Source organism: Mytilus californianus, unplaced genomic scaffold, assembly GCF_021869535.1.
Source record: "Mytilus californianus isolate M0D057914Y unplaced genomic scaffold, xbMytCali1.0.p SCAF_11, whole genome shotgun sequence".
NCBI lineage: Eukaryota > Metazoa > Mollusca > Bivalvia > Mytilida > Mytilidae > Mytilus > Mytilus californianus.
The window spans coordinates 7659875-7669190 of record NW_026262593.1 but is presented as its reverse complement, the minus strand read 5'-3'; the positions used below and the strand labels follow the sequence as shown (position 1 = coordinate 7669190).

The 9316-nt window shown below is 31.4% G+C and overlaps 1 long non-coding RNA gene across 2 annotated transcripts; it reads left to right on the top strand.

Annotated features, from left to right (window-relative positions):
* The first annotated feature begins 860 nt into the window (after positions 1–860).
* LOC127720945 (uncharacterized) lies at positions 861–4906 on the top strand. Of its 2 annotated transcripts, XR_007990998.1 has the most exons (3): positions 861–1234; positions 2688–2767; positions 4384–4906. It is a non-coding gene; the product is annotated as an uncharacterized LOC127720945 (long non-coding RNA). The 2 variants fall into 2 exon arrangements; XR_007990997.1 differs by lacking the exon at positions 861–1234 and having other exon boundaries at positions 2459–2767.
* The last annotated feature ends 4410 nt before the right edge of the window (positions 4907–9316 follow it).

Below are 9316 nucleotides of genomic sequence, written 5' to 3'. Positions count from 1 at the left end.
AAATATATGTTCCTGTGTAACAAATGGCAAAAAACCCCAAAATAGTTTAGTCTAACAGACCCATTCGTATTAAGAGTCAGTCTGCCATAAAACCATGCAAAATCCCAAATTTCGTCCAAATTGGTAGTTACAACTTGCCAAAATTATATATATTTCCAAAATCTTTAGGTATTCAGGAGTTAAGATAAAAAAAATTTTTTTTTATTAATTTGCGCTATTTTCCATTAAACCGCCTAATTTGCATATTAGTGAATTATTTTAAAAAATGGCTAAAAATTAAAACATTATTTAGGCACTTTTTAAGGGTCTAGATAATTGATATACATGTAGCTCTTAAATGAAATATTATTTTTATCATATTTTGAAGGAATATTAGTTAATAACCAAAAAAAATAGCTTTTTGAAAATTTCGGTCCTTTTGGCAGGTTGCCAGAAAGTTCGCGCAACAGATGTAATAAACAACTTGTATATACTACATGTACTCAAAAGCAGTTTTCTCTCAAGATCATAAAAAATACTCTTAAAATAACCATAAAATGCAATAATTGTAATAGTTTTTGTTTCTTGTTATTTAACTAAAATTGATTAAGTAGGTGGTAATTGGGCTAAAATTGATTTATTTTATGATGAAAAATATTTCTGGCTAAATGTATGTTTTTTTTTCTTGTAATTTGCAAAATTTAACATTAAATTACCCAAAGGTAGCCTCAATGTTATTTTTGTGGTTAAATTGTCTCCCTTAGTGGAAATCTTTCACTGGCAATATGGCAGATTCCAGTGATGAAAAGTTGACGTCTCTGTTCGGTTCGATTTTTCTAATCTTGGAGGTTGTTGTGGACAATCAAAGCACTATTCAACTCATCTGTTAGACAAGGTTTATCTTTGTACAAAGGACACAACCACCACCTTGAATTTATTCACATCACTGAGGGCAGTGAGGCCTGTTTATCAAACTTTCCACATGTTCCAGGAGGACTATTTTATACACATAAGTGACATTGTTTTCTGTTGATCGTGCTGCTATAAAATTGTCAATATGTCCATGCAGATGGCACAGAGACTTTTTTGGGATATATTGGCGGGACTATTCAACAAAGTGTGGATTCAAAGATCGTCCTGCTGACATTAAGGCAAAACTCCAAAAGGGGAAAAGCTGATAGTGATGGAGGAACCACACTAACCCTATCATTGGAATACTGACTTTTGTAATGACAACTAATTCCAAAAGGGTCAGGTAAACTACAAAAATAAATTAGTTAATTATGACAGGGATGGATCTAGCCAATTTAAAAAAAAAGGGGGGGGGGGGGGGGGTTCTTAGCAGATAAAAAGGGAGGTCCATCCATGTGTCCCTATTCAAAAGCATTAATCAGCAAAAAAAAGGGAAGGTTTTAACCAACTGGTCCCCAGTCCAAATATATATGACGTCTTGAAAGGCTATTTTATTTTTTTTGCTTTGACAAGTTTGACGCCTTAATGCAACGCAGGCGCCATGGGCATAGCCAGTAAATAAAATGGCCTTTCAAGACGTCATATTTATTTTGACCACCGGTCCCTCCCTGGATGGATCCACCACTGTATTATGAAAAAAATCATTTTTAAAACTGCCACATATGCATGACATACACAATGTAGTGGCGAGGTATATAATTATGTGATACAATGAACATATATACATGTATTTGGAAAAAGGCATTTATTTCTAATACATGTAGATATGTGATATATGCAACACACACAACCACCATCTAATTGCAAACTGCGAACATGGTAAATTACCAGAAATGAGTCATTAAATATAGAAAAAAATAACCTGCACTACATGTACATGTACATATATTTGATGTCATGAGTAATTACCTCCCATCATTTTTAAACAAAAGCTGACTTCTACAAGTCAGATGAAATATTATGCAATTTTTTCCTCAAAACAAAAATAAAATGTTTTTGACTTCTACAACATGTACAAGTCAGAAATATACCTAAAATGTTAATCTTTTTGGGTCATGCACCCATATTTAAAAGTTAAGAATCCACATGACAATGTTAAAAATGCCTTCCACAAACACTTTTTTATCAACAAAAAATATGAATAAGACCCTAAAAAAACGGAATCATATGAAATTAACCATTTTATGTAAGAATGTATTTGTGATAAATTGTAAAAAAGATTCTGTATAAACAATGGATTTACTTGAAAACCAGCAATAAAAGATAGATTTTGGTATTGTTATGCATCATACAAATATTCATGGTAACTTACTGAAAAGGTTAGCTACAAATCTTAAAATATTGAAACATCACAATCCACTAAACATAATCTGACCTGAATAAGTCGGGCACATTCTGACTTTATGAAGTTTAAAAATACTGTTACTCCTGTGTAAAAATGCATAATCTGACTTGCACAAGTCTTGACAATTCTGACTTGTTTATGTCAGATCTCTGACTGTTTTTGTAAATAAATTAGTTTTAACCTTTAATTTGATAAAACAGATTTGTCTATTATAATTTATTCACTGGCATCATGCCGTAGAACAACAGGTTTATAAATTGATTGATTGTTCACACCTGAAACATTGTTCATCTGGACATTGACATGATCGTGTTTTATTGATGTTTTTAGTGTGTATGGTACCATTGACTGGCTGCATTATTCCATTTTTTCACAAAGGCATACATTGTAGGTCTCTGCAAGCAGTGTTTTACCAAGATTAGACAAACAGTAGCTGATGGAGGAATCATAGTTGATACAAAAAAGATTATGGTAGGAAAACATACATGTACAATGTATGAGAATGTTTTGATATAAAAAAAGAAGTGATTTGAATTGATTGCAAATGTGACAATGCTCCACAAGAGACTAGATGACATAAAAATTAGCAACTATAGGTCACTGTATGGCCTTCAACAATGAACAAAGCCCATACCGCATAGTCAGCTATCAAAGGCCCAGAAATCACAAATGTAAAACTATTTAGAATGAGTAAATATATGTACAAAACAATGAACGAAAAACAGATATGGTATACAGCAACAAACAACAACCACTTTGAGGTTAAATTCGTTTGAAGGCGCCAACCATCATCTAACCTGGGACAGTAGTGTAACAGTACAACATAAGAAATCAATCATGTGTCAGTTGAGGCTTAACTCATCAGATTGACACAAAGCATAAATGCATCTAACAAAATCAGAGATCGGATGTGGCATCCTCACATATTTTATTTACAGGGGCAATTGAAAGGCATTTTAAAATTTTAAACTGATTGTGGGAAGTGGGAAGGGGTGGAGGTTAGGGAATCATGAGAGGACCAGTGGTAAAATTTTTAATCATTACCAACAAAGTGATAATGTCAAAAATATTACTGTAAATTCTGAAATTATTGCGATGTTTTTATTATCGCGAAAAATGCGACAGGGTTATAATCGCACTAATTTAAACTCGCATTTTGAAATTTACTATATGAATCAAACAGGATTTTTCTAAATATTGCAAAAATTAAATTCGCATTTCAGTCTAAAATTACATTACAAAATCGCAGTTACTTATGCACGCAATAATTTCGGAATTTACAGTACTGGGAATAGCTTTGTATTAGTTTTATCATGGACTTGGATTCAATCAAGGACCTCATATAATGACATATTAGAATTTCTTATAAAGATTTATTATTAGGTTATTATGACCTACATTTTCACTTTGACACTAGATATAGTCATGAAACATGTAGTATAGCTATGATATTTGACCAGTGGATAGGTTTTGGTAGAGCAATAGGGTAAATGATAAAAATTAGATCACCTTGACCTACATTTTCCACATGAGTGACATGGTTAAGTTTTTTGCATTAAGGTCAATATCTCGGGTACAAAATTGTATAGCTTTGATACTTAACCAGTGTATTGATTTTGAATAGTCCAACATGATTCACTTTTATAAAGGTAATGTTGACCTACATTTTCCACTGGAGCAACTTTATTAATTTTGTGTGTTTAGGTCTCTCTGTATGATAATAGACATGGTATTACATTGATACTTGACTATAGCTAGTGGATAGATATCTTGGGTAGTACAACATGGTTACTATTGATAAGGTAACTTTGGCCTACAATTTCTGGATGAATTGGTTAAGTTCATGAAGTTTTTGCATTAAGACATTGAGGTTTTATCAGATATACTAGATGTGGTAAAGCAATGATTTTACTCCACCAGTTGAGATATCTTATATTTTTTTTTTCATTGGGTCCCAACCAACTAGATTTTATAGTTATCTCATATATCATGGACATTGTATATTTGAGAATTCATTTATCTTTAATTTAATAAGGGATATATTATTTTTTAAAGTACATTTGTAGATTTATTTTGTATTTTTTTAGATGGAGATGAAAGCCAAATTAAAGATACTCAGGTTCTCATAGGAGTATATTCAGAGCATCAACTAATTTTTCATAATATTTAGCATCAGATTGGGAAACAGATAACATTTCTGACCGGGAGAAACTCAACAGAGGCTTGCATTTCCTTTGAAATGGAAAGTATCCACCATTTAGGAACCAATTGAATCTGGCATGGGATGATGTATCAAACAGTACAATGGCTTTTTCTACAAAATTATGTTTTGACTGAAGCTCTTATTGATGCATACTTACTAACTTCGACCTGAATAGTCATCTGATCTGGCTTCAGATCTTATCACTGTTTGCATGTATTCAGACCGTTTTGCCTGTTTCTCTTTATGGCAGACTTCCCTTATATTATATGACAGTAAAATTATAAGCAAACAGCCTGAATAATTATATAACCATTTTAATGAAAATGTCTGCATCACAGTTGAACCATTTATCTGTATATTTGTTTTTATTCATGTAGGTATAAAATAAATTTTATTTCCATTTGAAATATTTTTGTTTGTCTGTGGTAGTAATAGGCTAACTACATCTTTCATGTCTTATTCACATGCCTCAAGTTATTGGAGATTACATACTATGAGGAAACTTAACATTGTTGTTATGTCGACTGTTATCCTAGAAGCTACATAGGGATCACTATCTGTCATTCATGTCAGCGTCACAATTTAAGTAAAACTTTTCTCAGCATCTGCTTGATATTTGACAAAAAGCTTATAAAGATTAATTCCAATATAATAAAAAAAAAATGGACCCCCTTTTCTAGGTAAGAAGCACCCAGTCTCAATTTTTATATGTGTATGTAATATCATCAAATACAACATGTATTTAAATATCAAGACTGAACAAAAGTGGCCATATCTATTTTAGGACAACAAATGTCTAAAACTAGCACAAATGTTAAAATTGTGAGGATTTCAGAAATTTTACATAAATTAATGATGACAGTACCTGTTGAATGTTCATTGTATTGTAAAAAAAAAACAGCCCATTAAAAAATGATTTTAAAGTAACTGAAGTATTCTACTTTTGAAAAGTGACTTCAATAAGTAGCGATAAGTTAATACATGTAATTGAAAAAATGCTAAATTTTGGGGCTTAAAAGGGGTCTTACCAGGCCAAATCCGTAGTATATTTTCAATTAAAACTAAGTTAAACTGAGTTTAATCAAACAAGATAAGCAATAAACATTATATCTGTCATTATTTTCTTATATTTTTACTATCACATACATTTGTAAAGTTTCTCTTGTAACCAATAAAAAAATCATAAATACGGCAAAATTGCCATCTTGTCCATCTTAAATTGTTATTTTATCGTAAGAAGGTATCATTTGCCGAGCACCATTTTCTTGTATTTTGTAGATAAATATATAAGATTCATGCTGTTTTACATTCTATTAAAAACAAAACATGATCTTACAAGATTCAGGTCTTTAAAAAAGACAAATTTTGCTGAATCGGCACTTTTTCAAAACCATGCAATATCAACCTGTCAGAAGGGTTATTGTGAAATGTCCAAACTTTGAAAACTATCCTAATTTTTTTTAAGTTGTTTGTTAAGGTATTAGTTATCATTAAGCTGCAATTTTTCTATAATAATACAAAAACCAGGTCAAAATACCCTAAAATAGGCTTAAAATGGCCTTTTGTCAGTACAGAAATGGACAATTATCGAATGTTCTACATACACAAATAATGGCTGAATATTTTTTCAAAATATTTTGCACAAATAGTTATTACATATAAGGTATCAAAAATACAAAATATCAGTCTGATTGGATAATTTTGGATTCGGACCATTTTGCATGATTTTACCACAGACTGGCTCTTAAGACAAACTATTATGTTCATATGTATGTCATTGTATGCTTTACGTGGACATTTCACAAATCAAGATAACAATTGATTAGAGTATACATGTCTGTTACAGAAAAAAAAAAACAAACAAAACAGGAACCATTTCTTTAAAGCTGTAATCAAGACCGTCTTTTAAATTTGGCCACAATGCAGCCGAGCATGTCAATGAAAACAATTATAACTGTAATAAAACAAATGAAGACGACTCCAACATATCCTACGAATGTAGCCGATACACGATCACCTGGAGCTGACATTTTTGAACGACGCATACTGGTTGTATTGGATTTGTTGATGCTTAGTTATTTTTTCATTAAGCCTAATTCTGGCTTCAGTATTTCTCATAATTGATCAAGAGTAAGATTCATTCGACGTAAGAAATCCCATTCGCCCTTTCCAACCTTAGAATATGGACATAGGCATTTAAGTGGAATGATTGGTTGAACAGATGTGACCTCGGTCTTTACCAAAATTGTTGTCGTTTTCAAAGTAATCACTTCAGATATTCCAGGTTTTGTTATTTGTTAACTAGTCACTGACGACTTTCCAGGAGTTGTCATGTTAATCTTTATATATTCTTTTAAATGGTGCCGTATGGTTTCTAACTCTTGTTGCTGACTTTGATTTATATCTCTTCATCTCTAAGATATAATAATGAAAGAATAATAGATACTCTATACAATCAGGATGGCAGCAGGTATAACTATCTAAATGAAAATATTGTCCAGTCCATATAAATAAAGTGTTTAAAAGATCATAAATATGTTTGATTGATAGAGGGTAATACATGAACTTATGGAGTAAACCTTTAAAATTGTTTGAAAACGCTTTCACTGTTTATTTTTCACTCATGCGTTACAGGTTGTATTTTTAATCGTCTTCAGTCAATCCAAGTTGGACATATATTGAACAGATAAAATAAAACAATCGCTAGTTACACAACTTGTTTTTGTAGTTAAATATGAAAATAACACTTTGTAAGTTTTATGCGTCCGAAGTGCTTTTATCTTACCTAATCCAAGGATGTATAAGTATTAAAACACGTATGATCTAAAGGAGATGCGAAAAATACCAGAGGGACATTCAAGTCAAAAATAAACTGACAACGCCATGGCTAAAAAAGAAAAAGACATATGGAAAACCAACAGTACACAAAACACAACATAGAAAACTAAGGACTAAGCAACATGAAACCCACCAACCACGGAGACGATCTCGGGTGCTCCTGAAGAGTAAGCAGATCCTGCTCCACATGTGGCAACCGTTGTGTTGCTCATGTAAGAACAAATCCGGTGATATGTCTAAATAACATGATATAACAAAGTGTAGAATGTTTTTCTTATAAAAATGATATAGTGAAAAAGAATGTAAGCTTAACAAACTACCATTTGTTTAATGATCAAATAAGGATAAAAATTTGAAAAATATGCCTTTATCTTTACCTCTAGGTAAAACGACGATGTTTAAAGATTATCCAAGACTTTATATGTATATCATAGTTTTATCCGTGCGAAATGATAACTGAAGAGACCCCAAAACAAATCTGCAGTTTCATATTAACCATACATTTAGATGTCTACAAAATTGATCGTTTTTTTACACCGAACTCTTTGACACACGTGAAGACTTTCATTTGAAAATAAATATTTTTCCCGGTAGCAAAAATGATATACCATCTTTACCTGTTTAAAGATAAATGAGTATCTGGTTTATAGCTTGTTCGGTATTCCCCAGCTTGCTATGATTTGTAAGACATAAATGTATGTCAACTTTCTGACTTCAATATTCTCCAAGTAGAGCATTTCTCGGTAAAAAAAATTATATTACGATTGATAATGAATAGCATTCGATATGACGTGCTATATCCTCAAAAATACTGTTTTAACGGGGTGATTGCATCCTTGTGATGAATAGTAATGAATAGTATGCATTTCATCCATTACTATTACGATTCAGTGTGAGAAAACAGCTTTTCATACCAAAAATACTTTAACTAAGAGGTTCGTTGGATGCATAAACATATAAACTGTTAATCACCGAGGTTATCACCAGCCCAATAGTTAGTACTTCGGTACTGGCATGAAAAATACGGATATTGTGTTATTAACATTTGCTGTTAAAAAGTTTTGGAATTTAAAAAAAAAATTGGAATATATCTCCCTCTTGCAAAGCTCTGATTCCTTGGCCGGTATGGCTATACTTTTTGTACTTTTTGGTTTACAAACTCTTAATTTTTTTAATAAGTTTTCGATTTTCTAATATTATGGCCTCGAACATCACTGTAGAGAAATTTATATATGTTTATTATCCTCCTTCAGGAAAACCTGAAATACTGAAAGACACACAACTCCATCCTCACTGAATTAAAAGTCTGGTGTTTAGTATTGGTGTGTGTTGACAATATAGTTTGTTAAACATTCCATAAAGGGACACGGTAATATGTGTGTATGTAGAAGCCATAATCCAGTCAAACTTATTACTTATCGGTGCATTTATAAAAACTATTTTAAGTACATCACTTTAATGAATTGATTTCTGATATTTTCTAGTGAAGTTTTTAAAAAAATTGATTCATCTTCTACATGTTTTTGAAAAGAAAACAACGTCAAAGTTGTTTTTGAAAAGAAAACAACGTCAAAGATGATGTTGTCCAAAAAATATATATTTTCCTGCACTATAAATCATTATATCGTCCACTTTCTATTTTGAAGTTTTGAGAAGTTTTTATAAGCTTAACAAAGGTGGTTGTTTTTAGCTTGACCATCTTTTGACATGTTTTAGTTCAAAATAAGGAATTGGTTTGGTCTGTATATATTGTATTGTCAAGTATGTTAGTGTTATTGTTCATTTTTATGAATATACTGTTGTAATTCCAAAGTGTTTTTCCTTTTAATACAGCATGACCAATCCAATTACATTAGAATATTTTGGTAGGTTGTTAGGTTCCTTTAAATACAGCATGACCAATCCAATTACATTAGAATATTTTGGTAGGTTGTTAGGAATTGGTCATACATTTTGGTCTTTTTCGTTTATATCACATT